This window comes from Hypomesus nipponensis, chromosome 5 (genome assembly GCF_054491055.1).
Source record: "Hypomesus nipponensis isolate SF chromosome 5, ASM5449105v1, whole genome shotgun sequence".
In the NCBI taxonomy this organism is placed as follows: domain Eukaryota; kingdom Metazoa; phylum Chordata; class Actinopteri; order Osmeriformes; family Osmeridae; genus Hypomesus; species Hypomesus nipponensis.
This window is the reverse complement of record NC_140365.1, coordinates 14179639-14201326: the sequence shown is the minus strand read 5'-3', so window position 1 is coordinate 14201326 and position 21688 is coordinate 14179639. Positions and strand designations below refer to the sequence as shown.

The 21688-nt window shown below is 41.8% G+C and overlaps 1 protein-coding gene across 1 annotated transcript in view; it reads right to left on the bottom strand.

The window, feature by feature from the left end:
• The window catches only part of kcnj6 (potassium inwardly rectifying channel subfamily J member 6), a 91981-nt gene that overhangs the window by 49653 nt on the left and 20640 nt on the right, over positions 1 to 21688 (bottom strand). The gene's annotated exons all lie outside the window — the stretch shown is intronic.

Genomic DNA, 21688 nt, shown 5'->3' with positions numbered 1-21688 from the left:
GTGGCTAGCAATTTCGTCAAGAAACAAAACAGAAATAGGTTGCAGCAGTTTGTCCTTACTACAGTTTAAAAGTCCGCAATGGGACTGAATTTAACCCTTCGTAGGTTCGGCGACATGTTATAGTACAAAATAGCTGTCAATCAATAGGAGATGCAGTCTTTCAACACACCCTCCAATCATCACGCAGAAGCCCAGCGTCCAGGCCAGCCCACTCCTCTCTTCATCTCCAGAGACGCTGAGCGTCCATGGCGGGACATAATCGCAGCATTTATCCAATGAGCATATCGTTTTGAAACACTGGAAAATCTCTTCAGAGAAGCTTCATGATGTCCATTGAAGCTGGGCTTCAACAGGGAAATGCACTGTGATGCTTCGGGAATGTATGAGAAGGAAATTAGTTAGTCGACCTGCTACTATACGCAGCTGATTCTGAACTAATTCGTCTTCGAGATGAACGTGTTCTAACACATTTAAAATTTTAACACTATAGTAAATATTTTACCATACCTTTTTTGATATTTTAGGGGAAGCTGAGCTTCCTTTTCAGTCTTGAAGAAATCGACACTGGTGGATAGTTAACATAGGAGTTCACCGTCATGAATCGGTCCAGAATCCAGGATCTGTTGCAGTCAGGCATTTGGAAGATCTGATCGATACTTCGAGTGGACTTCTTCTTAGAAAGGTGGCCTTGCATGTGTTGTTCGAATGTAATCAAACGTTTTGCAAACGGCACCCTTATTGTAAAGTGTTACCACATTATTAATGAATCTATTGTAACCGGACAAGTCCCTGACAATTTCAAACAAGCTATTATTAAGCCCCTTCTTAAATAAACAAACCTGGATCCAGGTTGTCTTAACAACTACAGGCCAATTTCAAATTTGCCATTTCTCCCCAAAATTTTAGAAAAAGCTGTGGCACAACAGCTCACTGAGCACCTCTCCTCAAATCAGCTTTATGAACCTCTCCAGTCTGGATTTCGTCTTCACCACAGCACTGAAACTGCATTAGCTAAGGTAGTCAATGATCTATTATTAGCCTCTGACGCGGGCTCTATCTCTATTCTGGTTCTTCTAGACCTAAGTGCAGCATTTGACACTGTGGATCATGAGATTCTCCTGGAACATATGGAGAACTATGTTGGGATTTCTGGTACTTTAGATTCTATCTATCTGATAGATCACAATATGTCCACTATGATCGCTGCTCATCCAGGAGCTCCACAGTAAAATACGGAGTACCACAGGGTTCAGTTCTAGGCCCTCTGTTATTTTCCTCTATATGTTGCCTTTAGGAAACATAATTAGAAGCTCTGGGGTAAATTTTCACTGTTATGCAGATGATACTCAGCTATACATGTCCATAAAGCCTGGAGAATTTCCACATGCTATGGAAAAATGTGTTTCCAGATTGAGAACTTGGATGACAGCAATTTCCTTCTTCTTAATTCGGATTAAACCGAGGTTCATATTTTCGGCCCTAAAAAATACAGAAATAATTTATCCAATCTGACCTTAGACTTAGACGGCGTCAAAGTATCTCAAAGCCAGCTTGTAAAAAAATGTAGGAGTCACATTGGACCCAGACCTTTCGTTTGAGTACCATATTAAACAAATCACCAGAACCGCATTTTCCCATCTACGTAATATTGCCAAAATACTAAAATTCCTCTCAAAGGATGATGCTGAAAAACGAATACATGTTTTTGTTACGTCCCGATTGGACTACTGCAATGTGTTGTTCTCTGGCCTCCCAACTACATACTTGAAAAATTTACAGCGGGTACAAAATGCTGCTGCTAGAATATTGACAAAAACAAGAAAGTTTGATCATATAACACCTACTCTTATCTCTTTACACTTGCTCCCTATCCAAGCCAGAGCTGATTTCAAAGTTTTACTACTAACTTACAAATCTCTACATGGATTGGCACCACTGTACCTCTCCGGTCTCCTTGCACCCTATTGCCCCGCAAGGACTCTAAGATCTCAAGATGCCAACTATCTGGTAATACCCAAAATTAAGAAAAAAACTGCTGGAGGTAGGGTGTTCTCATATAGAGCACCTCTTCTCTGGAACAAATTACCTGTCTCAATTAAGGAGGCTGATACTGTTTCAACATTTAAAACTAGATTAAAAACGTTCTTGTTTAGTCAATTCAACGATTGTGTGTACTTGTGTGTACTTTCTATGTAAACATGGGGTGTGCGTTTGCCTATGTGTGTATCACATGTAACTTTTAAATTGTAATTTTAGCTTATGTTCACACTGCCCATTTAGATGTTACAAATAAAGTAAACCTGTTATTGTATATTGTTACTGTTATAGTTCCGTTGCTGTATATTGTTATTGTTATAGTTTACTAGTTGGAGACAACGGGGGACTGGTTGTTTTCATCCTTATTCGTATAAATATAACTTATTTTAGAGTTGCTTCCCCCGGAACAGATTTCATGTTCCAAACGAGGGGGGCTATCGCTGTCTTGGTGTATGGGGCTGCATCAAATACCCTCTTAGCTTTGTTAAATTGCTGCACTAGTCCACACTTGACCGGTGGGGATCTCATTCTATTACGACTGTAACTGTTAGCTGCTCCTGGCATTCTCTAATCCCTGCTCTCCTCTCTCTGTTCCCCCCACACATTCCCTGTGGTGTGGGGGGTTTGAGCTGTCAGGACCTGCTTGGTCGTCGGTCTACCAACGCTGGACCAGGTCGCCTACCGGAACCTAGTCTCCATGACTGGCAACAGCGAGTTTCCCGGTCCCATCCAACGTCTATAGAGCCGAACAATGGATTTTGGTGTTTCAAAACCCATTGACATTGTATGACTATGTTTAGCTTGTGTTCTGCTCCTCTCTCTTACCAACCGTCTCTGAATTGCTCCTCCCAAGGTTTCTTCAATTTTTTCTCCCGTTTTGAGTTTTTCTGGGAGTTTTTCCTTGTCTTCCTTGAGGGTTTAGGTTGGTTGAGGGGCAGTTCTATGGGCGTATGTGAAGCCCTCTGTGACATGCTTGCAAGTAAAAAGGGCTTTACAAATACATTTGATTTGATTTCCCCTGCAGGAGGCAATATTGATAAGCTACAGCAGCCTCAGTTGAAAAGTTGGATCAAACGAAGATATTGGGCAATCCGGTGTAAAACGGTCCTAACCTCTATGACTACGTCCCCTACGTTTTTTCCTTCTAGTGATATTTTCAAGCATTTAGCCTACTCATATTGCATTCATTCATAAAAATAAAAAAAACGTTTGAAACAAGCTATTGTAACAACATTGTCACCGGCAGTATTTTAGATGGAATTGCGGTTCAAACAGTTGAAAAAACGTAAATAAACTTGACCTTTATTTAGGGGGAAATGGCTAATTAAAAAAAGGTTTGCTGGAAGCGATCATTGTCTAGCCTGACGTTGTCATACTCATAATTCTAGTCAGAATATGAGTCTGATAATTTTCCGTTGGGCTGTGAGTATGGGGCGTGTTTCAACCGAACTCGTAAAACAAATGCCTCTTCGCTCAATTGGATAGACCTACAACCAATCAGAGCAACGTAATATGTTGTTTGTTGAAAACAAATTCAACCAAAGCGCTCTTTGGTGACGTGGTTGATTACATTACTGTTGATCATCTGTCCATCATCGTATAAAGCCCGCCTTGACAATTTCATTGGTCCAAACAGCTCCTGTTCGGGTATAGTTTTTCCGCAACCGAGCTCCTCCAGACCCAACTTCAAGACAACATTTTTTTGTGGGCGGGGCTAAATTGGGCTGGCAGCCAGGCTAATCATTGTCAGTAACAATGCCAAATTTGGTCTCAGTCTAGAGCCCTGCGTGGAGAAGCTGACCCCGGTAAATTGTGCTAAGAGCAAGCTATCTTAACTGCTGTTGCTAGCCAAACTTCACTGAGCAGTACTTGTGCTAGCTGCCGCATTATTTGATGCCAGTTGAGAGAAAAAAGATGATTCCTTTTGTAGTTTCAGTTTGGCAGCTATTTGTTTACTCTCCTCTCTCTCATTTGAGCCAGGGGAGTTGCGTCTCATTCAGCAAATCGTTTTTTGCATTAAATTTACTCTTCTACTGTTTCATATTAACCAACTGATATGACGTGCTTTGCTGCGCAGTTGCTGCAATTGATGGAATAGTCCGCAGTAGTATCGGTTGGGAGGGGAAGTCTGCGTTGATATAAATAAAATACACTGTCTGTTTCTTTGTTGATACTTTTGGGAAGGGTATGACTTTTAATCGATTTTTATTATTATTATAGTTATTATTAATCATATAGTATTTTCATGGAGTCTTTCAAGGGGCCCCTGGCAGCTGGGGGCCCCAGGCGGTTGCTTACTTTGCCTAATGGGTAAGTCCGCCCCTGGCTATATAGTTAAAGGTAAACAGCAATCAGCCTATTGGCAGTGGTATAAGATACTAGAGTGGGTACAATTTCTGGGGAAATTGTAGGGTGTGCTTGCTTACTTGCGTTAGTTGCAGGGGTCCATATTTAAATTACATTTCTGTATATTTTATATTAAAATGCATAGCCTACTTATTATTTATAAAGATTACATAGATTTAAAAGCATATTTTTTTCTGCTCATTTACAACTCAAAATACTAAGAGTGAAGAGTAGAATGAAATAGTTGTCTACTCATTTCCCCTGCAAGAGGGAATGGTGATCAGCAACCTCATAGTTGAATCAAAACGAATACATTTGGCAGACCGGTGTAAAAATTGACCTAATCTCTATGACTTGAACATCATTGTAAGTTTTTCCCTTCTCGTAATATTTTCAGGCATTTAGCCTACTCATATTGCATTCATTCATTAATAAAGAACCCCCTTTGAAGCTTATTTTAACAACGTTACCAGCAGCTATCTCATATGAATTCGACTTTCTAGGCTGAAATGAATTATTTTCATGAACAGATTGAAGTTTAGGCTGTGGCAATGGTGTTCAGGTAAGTAGTCACTAGTCAGATAGTTTCACCTATTGAAAGACTTTTGATTTAAGTAATGGTAGTGCCGAACATGTGCCGTTTGACTTCCTACGTAGGCTACTGTACTGTAAACAGCTGTGGAGATGTTTTTTTTTAGCTACTGTACTAGACTAGGCTACAGTACAGCGTTGCAGTGAGCTACTAGTACACTGGTTTGAAACCACAGGTAATGATAATTTCACCAACAAATCGTTTACTTGTAATCTAATGTCATAATAAATCCTACAACGAAAATGTAATTGTGAGGAATGTTTATTTTAACGATTGAAAACAGATGCATCATAGACCGCTGTAGTATGTGGCGTTTCTGCAGCTCCCTTGCAGTAAAGCAGTTAGCCTAGCTATTTCCCAGAAGTTAACGAGCTGCTAAACTAATGTTCTGCCAGAGGTAGTCACGCGATATTTTGTGACATTAGTGACGTCAGTAGCGTCAGTGATTGTGGCTAGCAAGTTAGCCACCGTTAGCTTCACTTTTGCCACAAAAACGTAATTAAAACCTAAACCGTGCAATGGAACATAAATCCCAATAGAACCAACGCAATCGCGACCAAGACAAACCTTTTGATATCGACGTTGTCTATGTAGTCCAAATATTGACTGAGCCTTAGGGGCGCGAAAATAAACAATAATAAATAAATATATATGTGAGATAACAATGGTTTGTGCTCGCCAAAGGCAAGCACACCCCAATAATAGACGGAGATTCATTTTGAGTGGATTTAGGGGAGGGGGTTCGAGCTCCGACTGTGCGGGGCCTCTGCAAAGTCCCCGCCCCTGCTTCAGAGATGCTCAACTTGAATATATCAGACACTTGGGGCCTGTACTACGAATCAAGATCAACATGCTCTGGATTACTTTCAGTTACCCGGCTATGCAAAGCCTAACAATCGCAGTCACGATAAGCGGTACTACGACGGCGGTTATCAATTCTCTAACTCAACCCAGATCTTTCCAATCTAGAGGCGTGCGCGTTCACATAAAGGGGCGGTGTTTGAACCGTATGTCCAATCGCAAACATGGACGAAACACGAGCCGCATATTTCACGAAGGAGGAGCAGACAATCTTACAAACTTTGTCTGCTCCTCTTGCGTGAAATATTGTAATACAATCATATCAGGAATACTGACATATAATATAGGCAAAATTCAACAAAGTCGCTGCAGCCAATCTGGCAGAAAATAGCAGCTGTAAATGCGTAAGCTACATGACTTATTGAAGATGTGATCATAATTACACGTGTGCATTCCACAACGTTAAACTTTTGTTGCTGTATTATTTCAGTTGCAACCCTGCAGTGGCAACCCTGCAGTGGCAAACGATTGTGGGAGCAAATAAAAAATAAAACCACAATTCAAAACGGTAAGCCAATACTTGTACATATTTTAAGGCCAACAAGTACAAGGCTGAATTGCCTGGACTCGTCCCTTTTTTAGGATATCTATCAGGGTCCCCCCTTGATGGAAGGAGTGGAAGGGGGCATTTCTTCAGACCCTGGTGGCAGCAGGTTGGAAGCCCAGGCATATGTATGTTTCAAGTAGCCTAATCTATGTGACCATGTTCATTCAACAATTATTTATGAATATTGTAGGAGTGAATTGTATTACTGTTCTCTGCAGTGACTGTCGTCCCACTGTGCCATACAGAGGTAACAGTGAAACTAATAGTCATACGCCAGTATGTATGCCATATGTGGTTGCTAAATATTGATCCAATATACCATTTACTTTCTTATCCAGGTCCTAGATGATCAGGAAACTGTGTCTGCCCGCTCATTTTGGGGGTACACTTTTGAGTTGTATTTACCACTTGCAACACAGATGGTGAGTGTGTGAACGTGTGGCTGTGATTGAAGTGTCTGTAATAACTTACTAATGGTGGTGGTCTCAACATAAGACACAAGTCCTTAAAGTGCTCATTTCAAATATGACTCAATTGATTAAATTGCTATGGTGTTAAACTCAGCAGGAATAGGAAAGTCTTCCTCCCCCTGAGCCTAGGGCCTCCACTTCAAAGCCAAGACAAAGACACAAGGTATAAGCAATGAACCTTGTAATAGTCAAATGGACACCTTCAACTTTGACCAAGTGTGCCTTGGAAAGGGACAATGTTCTTTTGTATTAGGTTGGAGCAGACAATGTGAGGGGCCCTGTATAAAAAAAACCCTGGAGCTCGATTATTAGAGGCTTTTAATTAAAAAAACAAGGCTGGAGACAGAAAAACTGGAATATGAGAAGAGATAGTAATTGACTGAATGAATGACACTAAAATTAGTTACACTGACATATTTTTCTGTATTCCTAGGGAAGGGAGAACACTTGAGGATGTATTTGTTAAACTTTGTTTTACATTTTGCTCTTTTTAATACCTTTTTGTGGCTTTCTTGTTGTGCCGTTTGAATCTTTTCTGGGGGTTTTCACTACTTATCTCTTTCAATGTCCTAACAATGCTATAAAAGTGAATGAAACATCAAAATTCAATGAAAGTAGTGAAATTATCATTTATGTATCACTTGTGAAGAGCTTTGTACAGATACCCATTGTTCTTTTTGGTTTGAAAGGTTTTGATTGGGGAAAAAAAACACATTTCTGATATGGAAATGATTAGAAAATGGCTCAAAGCAACCCAAGGACAACAGAATGGGTTAAGTTGTAAAATATGATATCATTTGCATACATTTCCAGAAGGGAAATCAGAACATTGAGTGAAAAACCTTGTTTAATTTTGTCAACATATTAGAGTCCAAAGTTTTTACAAAGGGCACTTTGGAAATCTCTTTTTCACCACGACATTAATCAGAATATGGTGGCAACAACCATTAAAGAAAAGCTGTTGCAAATAGCGGAGCAGACCTTGTTCTTGCTCTTGCTCAGGTTCTCTGCATCACCCACACTATCAAAGTACCCATAGCAAAATACGGTCTGTGGGACTGTGAGTGCACAGCTTCAATGTGTAGCATTGGCCAAATACGGCTCAAGAAGCTGGCATTATACGTGATTCCCTCTGCTAAGAACCTATATCTTTCAGAAAGATACTGATGAGGGAATGCGGAAAGGGTTTTGTTAGCCTCTAAATGTTCTGTTTCTTCTGAGCGCACCTCTGACAATCCGCGTACCAAGCTCCATAGGAACTTCTATGAACGGTGACAACATTATCGTCAAGAATTAGTTAGTGGGCGGGGTTTTTATACCGGTTGATCTCTGATCTCCAACTTAACCTGCTCCCGACCAGGTTAGCCATTCAGCATATGTTACCATTGCAATCTACCCCGGTAACAAGTGATCCACCGTCGTAGTACAGAAAACCCGGGGTTGAACCTGAAGTTACCTCGCTAACGCCAAATCTTGATTCGTAGTACAGGCCCCTGCACCTTTATAGATCTATAATAAATACATTGATTTGGTCTTGAACCTGTGCTTGGCGTTTCACTTCATTGACTTGTTACTTTCACAGCAATTGGGTACTATCTAATATGTCTTCAAGGTACATTTAAAAACTCACTCACTTCAGCAGACTACTTCTGTTAACTGACACAATCTACTGTTGTCAAAACATTGATGTGGGTGTCTAGATTTATTGGTGTGTCATGATGTGTGAATGTGTGTCTATTTGTAATTGTGGTAACACTTTAGAATAATGGTCCGTTGTTAACGAGTAGTTATACAGGAAGTAATAGGTAGTACTACATTAACACCGAATTTAATACTATTAACTCATATGGAACCAAGCTTAACTAAGCAGTAAGTAATAGCTAATTTACTACAAAGGTAGTTCCTTGGTTGGTATTTGGTTATTACTAAATACATATATACTTGCGAACTACTTGTGAAGTATGACCAATTAAGAAAGAATAACCAATTAATTACTAATCACAAAAGTAACTTGTCTAGAAAGTGAACAATTCTTTTTTTTTATTACTCTGAACACGGTCATAACTTTTCAGAAGCTTGTGCCTCAAATGGGTTCTTTGTAGAAACCAATGTATGAATATAATATCCCCCCAAATACGTTAGCTACAGGTTGAGATTGTGAATACTCTCACCAAAGGATGGACATATGTTCTCTGTTTATTTTAAACTTAAACATGGTATGATACAAATAATGATAATTTATTTAACATTTTTAATAATTGTGAAGTGATGCTGACACGCTCATGATTGGATTAGTTCACTATTATGAGCTCTTGAGTGTCAGTTCAATATGTCTCAGACTCCAAAGGCCTACCTTTATGTTACAGTAGCCGTCTGAGGAGGACTTCTCTTTAGGATATAAATATAAATATTGATGTTGTCTTGTCAAAAACAATTCGCATTCTGCATTTATGTTGCGATAAGCGCAAACCCACATCTTCTAGATTACAATGCTTGTTAGAATATCACTAGTGCCTCACAGAAATGTTTGCCTGTACCGTATGTGTATAAATATAAATTAGACTTATATAACTTGTGAAAACCAGTTTAACTCCTCACTAATTACTCAAGCGTCATCCTGCAGGAACTACTTGTGATGTGGCCCATTATTTTAAAGTGACAAACATGTTATCTCCTCACTAATTACTCAAGCGTTACCTTGTCATCCCGCAGGAACTACTAATGACGTGGACCATTATTTTAAAGTGACAAACATGTTAACTCCTCACTAATTACTCAAGCGTTACCTTGTCATCCTGCAGGAACTACTTGTGATGTGGACCATTATTTTAAAGTGACAAACATGTTAACTCCTCACTAATTACTCAAGCGTTACCTTGTCATCCCGCAGTAACTGTAATCTGGACCATTATTTCAAAGTGAAAAACATGTTACCTCGCAAGATCTACAACATATAACAACTGCAGATTAAAAAAAATATATATATTATATGCACTGGAAGATTTCCATGAAATCATAAAAGAAAATCCTACATAATGCAAAAATGCACATGGGCATGCAAGAATAAAGCACTTTGTAAAATATGTCTGAAAGAAACATTCTTTGTTTGGCACAATGATGAAACCTAGCATTTAAACAAAACTTCTGTATTTTGGAATGAAACATTCAGCTACAGTTGTTGCTAGCTGTAAAGCCAGGCCAGCTGTCAACTAGCTTGTAAAAAGTCCCATTCATACAAACTGTACATTATTTGCAATCGAATTCGCACTAATTCCACAATTCGAAATTCTCACTAATTCTACAATTCTAGTGAAATTTACCTAGTCATTATGAGTGTAAGATATGTCAGATTACATCATTATATCATGATGCTCCTGAACCACATAGAAGCAGACCAGAGGCTAACAAGGAGGTCCTTTGCACTGACCCCTGCAACCCAACTACTGGCAGGGTTGGGTAGGTTACTTTTTAAATGTAATCTGTTACAATTACTAGTTACCCATTCACAATTGTAATCAGTAACGTAACTTTTGGATTACCCAAACTCAGTAACGTAATCTGATTACTTTCCATTACTTTCAAAACCTAGTTTATAACCAGTTGAAGTTTGTTTACATAACATGGAAAATGCCTAAATCAAAGAACAAATGATGTTGCACCCCAGAAGCTGTTGCAGCAGGACATACAGTAGCACTACAAAATAAATAGAATGGTCACCCCAATTTGTGTCAATAAGGGAGCTAGATATTATCCATACACAAAACTACAGTCCCTAACAAGCAAATTCTATCAACCACCCTGACCAAATCCAACATTTTATCTTATGAAGATATTAGAAAATGGCATAAGTTTTAAAGACTGATGCCATCTTAGCTATCTTAACTGGTAGCTATATGGTAGTGACTCCTTTATTAATGAAAATGTACAGCATACAAACTTCACAGCCACTCTTATCACAAACTCCATATTTGATTGTTTGATGCTTGGCATTTATTAAAAACGGTCAATTTATGATGAAAGTAAAAGAGCAATGATCATACTAGTAGTTAGCTAATGTGTGGTTGTAGCTAGGACTGAAACGTGCCAAGCAAATAATGAATCTAAATTGGATAGCTGAACAGCTAACGTAGTCTATGCCTAGATAGATATATTAATAGATCAATTAAAGTAGAGTTGATTATTCATGTCAGAAACAATGACTCCATGTTGAAGACATGGGGTATTCATTACGTATGTGTTTGTCATTTGTCACAATGTCATTTGTGGCCAATATGTGAGAATTATGAGATTGCAAACATGGTCTTGGAAAGCTGTTGGCCTATGCAAGATTGTAGACATAGTCAGCACTAGAAAATAAGAAGTAGTTCCAGGGTCTAAGACGGATTCGAGAGACCGCAGATAGAGTGCGGCTCGTCTGGTTTGTTATATGTTTTATATCTATTACTTTTATCACTTGTGTTACGGTAGGCAAAGAGAGCTGCATTAGACTAGACCAGGGGTGGGGAACCTTTTTTCTGCAAAGGGCCATTTGGATATTTATAAAATCATTCGGGGGCCGTACAGAATTATCAACTTAAAAATGTGCCTGCTATATTTGGTCAAACATTGAATTAACTCACCCCTAATGTGATGGCTGGAACTGCTTCTCTTTGTGATGTTAGCTGGCACGGATGCAGCCTGCTTTGACTGGGGGTGCAGGGAACATTTCTGGGGGGTGTCATGATTACGGAAAGGGATCGTATTATTTTTGATATTGCTACCATTTTTGAGACTGCTTATCGATCCGAGTGTTAATCAGGGGCTTAGGCCAAACCAATGTATTCTGGGTTTGATTTGCTAGAAAGGAATTCCACACTCAATGCGAGCGAGCAAGCGAAATGTTTTAGTACATTGGTACGCAACGCTGCCCACCTCCACGGTCCTCTTCCACATATTAAAATAGTGCTGCTGCCGAATAATGCACCTGTGGTTCCTGCAGTGCCGGACCAAATGATGACATTTTCACATCCCATATACCAGGGGGAGTGCCAGTTTACACAGGCTGCTCATTGGCTGAGGAACAGGTGATAATGATTCACATAAGAGCACTCGAGGAAGTGGAACGGCGTCAAGGCGGAGAGGTTCTCAAAGCGGGACCTTAGCTGCTGGGAAGTACTTTGCCTATCGGACATTTCGTTTGCGTTTGTTTCGTCCGTATGTGAACTACCACGCTTAGCGGCTACAACAGTGCTAGTCGGCTCAGGGCCATTCGCCGGGGCTGGCCCAACAACGTAGCAAGGTAAGCTGGTACACCCCCTTGCCCCTCGCAGACACACCTAGCGTCAAACACCTCTCACTAACACGCCTACGCACCGCACATAGATTAGGGGGTTCTCCGGTAGACAGCAGGATCCAGATATAGCCTACCCCTAGACTACAGTTGTATCGGTGGGCGTTAGCTGCTATCAGGAGACCTTTCTTAACCAATGGGGGCTCGTCCAAGATCTTGATCTCAGGTGGTACGCGGTGGTAAAGCGGTGTGTGTCTAGTGAGTCTTGCACGGAGATAGGCAAGTGTGGTGTTTTCTCCTTACGGTGGGTTGATTTGTAGCAGAACCATGGTGTTCGATCCAGCTGAGTTTTTTTCAAAAGAGCTTGTTCGAAAGGATTGGTTGAAGTTATCCAAGGCAAAGCTCTGCAAGGTAGCGGAATTTCAGGAGATTGATATGGACCCAAATTTGAAAAAGCTTGAAATGATCGACTGGATTGTTAAACGGGTTGGTCTCACTAGGTCAGAAACAGAGGATCTGAAAACTAAGATAGAGTTGGCCAAATCGGAGACTGAAGTAGCGCTTGCTAGAATTGAGCAGGAAGGTCAGTGTGAACGAGCTAAGCTGGAGGTTGAGTCAGTATCAACGGACCCATGAAGCCCAGTTTAATGTGAGTAGGAGTTAAGGAGTTAATGCTGTTAGAACAGTTTAAAAGTAGTATTCCAGTCCCCATAGAGATTGAGTACCTCAACCCTCAAGGGGTAGGGGACCTCTGTGAGGCTGCTATGCTAGCAGGTTCTTATGAATTAACACAGCAGGAAGTGGGGCTGAGATTAAGACCTGGAGGGGCGAGAAGATGGCCCATAGAGCAGAGTTGGCCCAGAGAGGAGGGAGATGGTGATTATGGACCCTCAAGTAATAGGTGGTATCGTGGAAATCAAAGATTCTCGAGATCTCCTCCCTGGAGAGATTCTAGAGAGATAAGAGAAGTGATTTGCCACTACTGTAGAAAGCTAAGGCACATTAAATCGAGTTGTCCGGTGCGAAGGGAGAAATATTATCAACCAGGAAACAACCAGGAGTCCAAAATCAGTGGGGCTTGTTAATACCAAGACCCAAGTAGCTAATGTGACAACTCAAAGGGATGCTACCACAGGAATATTCAATGGTTTTGTTTCTACTGGGGCCCTGTCTCTCAGTGCGGAGGAGCCAGAAGTCACTGTAACTATTTTACGTGATACAGGGGCAGCCCAGTCGGTGCTGCTTGCAGGAGTGGTGGAGTTATCAACACAGACAGCAATTAGTTTGGTGCTGTTAAAAGGCCTAGGGGGGGAATTTGGAGCCGTGCCCTTACACAAGCTCCATCTCAAGAGTAACTTGGTGAATGGAGAGGTGGTGTTAGAGTAGTAGCCTCGCTGCCAGTAGAGAGCAACCATTTGTTGCTTTTCAATGACTTTGCAGGTGATCAAGTCTGTATAAACCCAGCAGTAAGCAGTTCACCGTGCGAGGTTCCAGAAACCCAGGCCTTGGAGGCAGAATATCCGGAGGTGTTCAGTGCGTGTGTGTTAACTCGCTCACAGACTCAAAATAGAGAACGCAAAGTACTCGGTACCCAGGATGGGTTGGGTTTTCCTTTGGGGCGAAATGAACATCTGCTTACCATCATGGATGTCACAACACGGATCCCGAGGCGGTGCCTTTGCGGAATATTAAGGCACGACTAGTTATTGACGCATTGCTTGCATTTTTCTCAAGGTTTGGCTTGCCTCTTGAGGTGCAGTTGGACCGAGGTTCAAATTTTACTTCTGGGGTTTTTCAGAATGTTGTGTCTGAATTGCGGATTAGGCAAATTGTGTCTTCAGCACACCACCCAGAGTCCCAAGGAGCAAATGAGCGGTGTCATCAGACGCTTAAGACCATGATAAAGACGTTTTCTGCGCAGTGAGCAGAAAACGATTGAGACGTGGCAATGCCTTTTCAGTTGTTTGCACTGAGGGATCCGGTGAATGAGTCAACTGGTTTTAGCCCTTTTGAGTTAGTCTATGGGCATGAGATCCGAGGGTCTTTGAAGATCATGAAAGAGAAGTGTTTGGAACCTAAGGAACAAGGCAGTTTGTTGCAGTGTGTGGCTGTGTTCAAGGACAGACTGAACTCTGCCTGTGAGGTGGCCCGTAGGAATTTGCAAGAGTCCAAGGTAGTCATGAAGAAACAGTATGATAAGAAGGCGGTAGCTCATTTTTTTCCGAGGGTGAACACATTGGGTGTGGAGGATGTAACTCCTCTGGCGGTTGGACGTCATCAGACCAACTGGTCTGTCCCCCCACTGGACATTGTGTCCTCCCATTAGATATTCTGCCCAAGCCCCCTTCACTTGGACATCATCTGCCCCTCTTCCCCTGACATTATCAGACCTTGGGATGGTCTGTTCCCCACCTTGGAAACTCTGTCCCCCTTCTCCTGCATGTCAGTAGATCCTTGGACTGCCCACCCTGGCGAGCACCCTTGACACTTGATAGGAAGACCACATTCCCTCCCCATTGTCTTTTGACCAATCACCGAACAAACACCTCCCTCTCTTGGGGGTAAAAGAGTCAGAACTTGGACTGGGCAGAACTCTCTCTCTGATCTCTGTCACGACCACTTGCTCAACAAAGGCCTTTGTTTGATCTATTCTGAGACTGTTTCTGTAAAGCTGCATTGGCATCATCGACTGACTTATTGTATCAGACTGAGGTCATCCTGGTGTGTTGTATTCATTGTGAATGCATCCTTTCTTATTAATAAACTACAAAAAACTTCTGAGATAGTCCTGTATTTATCCTTGTATCATTCTCCACTACCCAGATTTGACACACTTTTACGGTAGAAAGTGGTAGAGTGAATGTGTAGTTTTGGATTGTTTGTAGTGGTGCCCGTTCTAGGTCACAATAAAAGCGACCAGAGACCAAGTACACTTGGAGATATGGAGGAAACAGCTTTTTTGAACAGGTTTCCAAACAATTACATTTTGAAAAAACGGTGGACATCACCTGTAGGCCTACTTATACTAGATGGGGATTCATAATCCACTCAGCCCCATCACCATGTGTGACTCTCCAGTCACACTGTGGAGTCCTTCCGCTTCCTGGGAACTATCCTCTCCCAGGACCTCAAGTGGGAACTGAACATCAGCTCCCTCACCAAGAAAGCACAACAGAGGATGTACTTCCTGAGGCAGCTGAAGAAGTTCAACCTGCCAAAGACAATGGTGGTGCACTTCTACACAGCCATCATTGAGTCCATCCTCACCTCCTCCATCACCATCTGGTACACTGCTGCCTAGGGGTGGGCGATACAAGTAATTTAATATCACGGTTACAGTATATATATATTTATATATCACAGTACTGCATGTACTACAAGATGTTACTGGCTATTATTTAAAGCCAACGACAGTACGAGCGTTCCGATTGGCTGATGCGCAGTCATGCCATCTGCGTGGTGACCTACTCACAGCTCAATACGGATCCATAATGCCCTCCGAAGAAAATGTCAAAATGAGCGAAAGTGATCAGTCTGAGTTTTACTATCCATATCTAACTTCGGTTTTGGCGTATCAACCTTGTTAAAACTCGATCAATACGTTAAAGCCTCAGTTTGATAATTCCCGGCATGCCCTCACTCTCAGTTAGTAAGTAGCTAGCCTTCACTTGTCATCCTAGATCAAGAATGCTAGCAATGCCACCATTGTAATTTTACAGCACGAGTCATAAAACAACAAATCGAATTGGTTACCTGCAGAATGGGTCATCAAATATATAATTAATTAGCATCAGCATGAATGTGGTCCGCTTAGACAAAATACACTTCACATTGAAAATTCTGTCATACCAACGCAAATGTGCTTCAAGGTCAAACAAAAATAGAAAATCAAATAAAAGTTAAACTACAATTCTAAATATCGCAAGAATGCAATTTATATGATGGCTTATACTTAATACAACAACCAGAAATGTGATTGACTTTGAAAAAATGTAAGTATACCGCGGTTGAAACGGTATAGCCAAATCTCTCCCGATAGACACTTTTCTGCCGTCGCACGGTATATACCGTCATATTACCCAGCCCTACTGCTGCCACTGCAAAGGACAAGTGCAGGATGCAGCTTATCATCCGCGCTGCTGAGAAGATGATCGGCTGCAACCTGTCATCCCTTAAAGACCTTGCAGCGAGCAAGGAAGATTGTGGCAGACTCCTTCCACCCTGGACACACAGTTCCAGCCACTCCCCTCCGGCAGGAGACTGCGGTCCATCAGGACCAAAACCTCACACCATAAGAACAGTTTCTTTCCATCCGCAGCTGGCCTCATCAACAAGGCCCAGAACTCAACATTTATAAAGTCCATCTGTCACTTTATTGTACATTGCTCAAGGCATATCATATTCCTACATATCTTATTTTATATTTTATTTTATATATTTTTTTTAAATAATTATTTAGAACTGTTGTAAATTTTAAAAGTTTTATATTTAGACTCTAACATGTTTATCGTATGCACCTTCCTGCCACAGTAAATTCCTTGTTTGTGTGAACTTGGTGAATAAAGCTGATTCTGATTCTTCTGATGAAACCCAAAAATATCTGGTGAGCCCTGGCTTAAAGGTCCCATGGCATGAAAATGTCCCTTTATTAGTTTTTTTAACATTAAATATGAGTTCCTCTAGCCTTCCTATGGTCCCCTAGTGGCTAGAAATGGCTATAGGTGTAAACCAAGCCTTCGGTATCCTGCTCCGCCTTTGAGAAAATGAAAGCTCAAATGCGCTGTTTTTGAATTTTCCCCTTATCTCGTCATAAGGGGAAAGGCTACCTCCCCTTTCTCTGCTTTGCCCGCCCAGAGAATTTGGCCCGCCATTGAGAAAATGAGCTAAGGCCAACGGAAACGGATGAAGCATGGCAGTTAGCCCCGCCTCTCTCCTCCTCATTGCATTTAAAGCTACAGACACAGAAATGGCACGTCCTAAAGAAAGCTCATTGTGGGACTGCTCGTAGTGGCTGTAATTCGGCACCAAGGCTGAATTTTGGGAAAGATACTTCGGATACAGTATTAGGGGCCACCACTAAGGCCTATATAAAAGCATCCAAAAACAGCATGCCACGGGACCTTTAATAGTTAATATCAGGATTGTGAGCAACAATCAACCCACATGGCTGATTTCAGTCTTTGAGGAAACATCCTATGGTCAACATGTGTTGGATGTTTTCAGCGTATTTAATTATCAACCTGAGATTAATGTTTGCAATCCCCTTTAACCAAACATTGTGCTGAATCAAGATGTAGCCTAGGCTATTATCTAGGCCTTTCCAAATGCTAACCATGTCTATCCTGGAAAGAGGGCAACATCCTATGTAGTGAGGTAGGCCTGCGCTTGAAATCTAATCAATACAGTAAAAGTAAGAATTCCCTTCAACCTTAAAATATATGCATTAGCCCGCAAAGGTTCGTGCTGGTCAAATTTACTGATACTGAATTAAAAATATATGATCAAATATATTTTTAATATTTAAAAACGTGTTATATAATATGTGATGTGAGCAAGGGCAGAGAGGAAAATTATTTTGGTAGACAGTCTGAAAATATAGGCCTAATGCATAACATTAAACAACTATAATCCTTGAGCCACACCACTGGAGTATCGGCTCACTGGCACCTACACTGTACCTTACATAAAATAAAAGTTTTTATCCACATTGACTGTGTATTGCATGTGTATCACTAATTGAGCAGGACCACACTGCAGAGGCAGATGTGTAAACATTTGTTTATGTGATTAATTAGCTTGGAAACACATCACCTCGCGCACCGGTCTCGACACGCCATTGTTCCATAAATGGCTAAACGTTTCTCTCGCTTTTTTATACTAGTGGACAGTGCCCGTGATGTAGTTGTAACCCCCTGTATTTCGTCTGCGTTGTGTATGGTTTTCTTTCTCTAGAAGTCAGGAGATGTGAGTCCAGTTCGCAATTTTATTCACCAGGCACAAATTATAACAAGTTGCGACTTCGTAGTGCAGCAGCGTGGATCACAACATTCTATGCTAATGTAGAGGGAGATGAAATGTTAGCTATCCACACGTGTTAGTTTGAACTTCGATGATATATAATTATGATGTGAATAATTACTAAATCAAACACTATTTATATAAGGACAGAATGTGGAACACCTTTTCATAATCAGTATGAATTTAGGACGTTCAACATTTCCATCTTAAGACAATAGTGTAGGAGCTCTCTTAGCACACAACTCACCGTGACTCATCCTCTGAACTCTGAGGAGAGCCACTCAGTTCAACACACATTATGGCTCATGCGCATGCTCAGTGTGGTTTAATAGCACAAAAAAGTGGAACAAAACCAAATCTTCACTGTTACATAGTCGGTGATTAAGATGTCAGTGAAACACACAAATACAGATTCCTTGAACTATAGATAGTACATAGTGCCCATAATAAAATTGGTGGCACACACAGATTCCTGGAATTATGGATAGATATTTCAGTGCATGTGATGCAGCTGGTGATGACAGTTCTTCTCAGTGGTTTTGGTACCTATATTTCTCAGATCACAATTGAAATTCTCTGTCATCTCTAAAGTACTTGTTCAACCTCCACATCTATTCTAGTCAAAATGCCAATGCTGTGGTAGCCTACATTCATGCAAATGATTATGTAGCCTTCATTTGTCTGCTGTTTCCTACGTGATAAATTGCTTATGTCATGTTGATCAAAATTTACTGTATTGGTTCTCTGTTAAATTGTCTTACCACCACAAACATCTAGACAGTTAGTTTATAACAGAAGTCATTACATGTGTGCCGGTATGTAACGGACGTGGTCTTGCGAGTTCCGTCAAACTTTTCCGGACCGTGTCCACCCTTCACTGAGGGTCAAACACGCCATCTCTGACTTCCCAAGCGCCACCACTACCAGCTACGCCAAAGAAAAGCTAGCTGTTCGTTGACGCGGGTGGCCCATTACATACCTGAGGAGTGAGTTTCACCGATTCACACCGGCTACATTCACCCCTCTGAAACTCACTTCGGCGGCTAGCTAAGGCTAACCTAGCGAGATCCGGCTCATGGCACCAATGTGACGGGTATATAATGGAGGGGTCTTGCAAGCTCCATCAGAAGCATACTGGCCAATGATCACTCGCACCGGGAGTCGAACCTGCCACTTCTCGACTTCCAAGCACAACCGCTACCAACTACGCCAAAGAAAAGCTAGCTATTCGTTGATGCGGGTGGTTTACCAATTCACACCGGTTACACATGCACAATGGTTGAGCCAGTTGTCATAATTGTAGGCCTAATTCATCATACAGCACTTGTACATTTGCAATGTGCAGGCAGGTTTGACATCCGTAAACACATTGATGTGAAAAAATTCACTGATCTATATTGACAGAATATCAATTTTATATTGTTGATCTGTTAGCTAGTCAGCCCCTTAAAAAGCAGCTGAATACTGGTTTGTGGTAACTTAGTTCTCACAAAACAGTTGTTTTCCTTACTATGCTCGTTTCATTGCGAATGCCTTTTGTTAATCACATTAGTTCAATCACGATACTGCAGTCCGTTGGATTATAAAAAGGACACCTGCACAGTGGTGTAACGTAGTGTAGCCGACTGTTTGGGTTCATTCGAGATGTGGTCGTGTGGACAATAAACAAGGACATGAGCCCATCAATGCCTCGACCAAGACGGCACGGCACGTCTTCCTCTATTCTTCTCTCACTCTCCCAACCGTCCGAAACCACAACCCCCCCTGTCACAATAAAAGCCCACACATACTCCCCCAAATATACTAGACAGACTAATACATGTATCAGAGACTACATGAGAAAAAAAATGAAATGGAAACAGTAAACAAAGTCTGGTGAACGCAGGTGAGGCAGACGTCTTGTAGGCGAAGCAGATGCCTCAGCTGAAGAGGCAGGAACGTGAGAGGCGCTCGGTCACCGACAGGGGCAGGTACACCAGACCCAGGGCCGACGCGTGGAGGATCGAGGCGTTCCCATGCGTCGTCGCACCACCGCAGTGCCTCCTCCAGCTTCTCATCGATCTCCGGGAAGAACCTGTACTACAGCTGGCGGTGGCGCAGCATCTTGGCCCGGCGGAAGTGTTGGAGCGTAGGCCGCGTGGCGAAGGAGAGGATGGAGCAGCGCTCGCTGATGCCCTCCGCGTGGGGCCGCCCATCTTGCCCTCCTCCACGTGCTTCTGGCTCTCCTTCATTTGCACACCGTGTCGTTTCTCCTGATTTCCCCTCTAACTTGAACTAAAACGAGAAAACTCCATAGGCAAACGTGCGGAATCAACACTTCTATAACTGTGGAAAAAAACGAAACCAGAGCAGAGTTAGCAACAGCTAACGTCAACCGACTGCACCCGACAAGCCCATCGACGTAGTTAGCAGAGCCATGCCAGGCCCCAACTAGAAAAAATTAATAAAATACATCCCACTGCTGTCACCAATGTAGCCGACTGTTTGGGTTCATTCGAGATGTGGTCGTGTGGACAATAAACAAGGACACGAGCCCATCAATGCCTCGACCAAGACGGCACAGCACGTTTTCCTTTATTCTTCTCTCACTCTCCCAACCGTCCGAAACCACAACCCCCCCTGTCACAAAAAAAGCCCACAAGAAAATACCTTACAGTAGTAACGACGGGCCTAGGTGCAAGATATTATGACGGTCCCCCCCCCACCCCCTAGTGAACCCCCCAAAAAACAAATTGTTTTACATTGGAAGAGATGGGGAAACACTTTGTTACATTTGGCTCCCCTCCCCGTCCTAGGAATAGCCTCACCAGCACCCTGCTAGGCTATTTGCCAGCTTAACATAATAATTTGCTATCCACCTAGTAGCGACCACTATTTACCCAACTTGTATCCTAGTTATCCTGCCCGACCATAATGTGTGTAGGCTATAACTTGGCTTGAAATGTATATCTATCACAATAGGAGTAGGTTATCTATCTGAGGGCAGCGATACTGATCCCAGCTGAACTGCTGCACTGCTGCTAGCAGGGGGGACGTCCGTGTCGGGGTTGTCCGTGGGGGGTCGTCCGTGGCGGACTTTGTGGGCTGGCGACTAGTTGATGATCTAGTTTTTAAAAAATCTTGGCAATCTTGGCAAATTTCGGCAGCTTTGCCGCCTTTTCATCTTGTTCTGTTTTCTCTTGCCTTTTCCTGATTCCACTCTTATGCTTAAAAGGCATTGCTACACGTTCAGTTGTGCTGTGCTCAATGAACTGCGTTGTCGTGACCTTCGAATTGGTGTAACTATAGCGTATTGTATCGTCACATGATCAAATAGAGACTTGACATTGGACAACAACATACATATTATCCAGCAATCATCATTGCTAATCACAAAAATACCAAAGAAAATAAGAACTTATTCATTTAATTGAATAGTTTTTTGATAGTGTCTATTATACATGTAGGATAAGCATATGTTTTGGTATAAATTGCTGCTTTTCCCCAAAAAATTATAACAACCATGATTAAGATAAGCTTGCCTTTTTAGGTATATTAATAGAATTTGA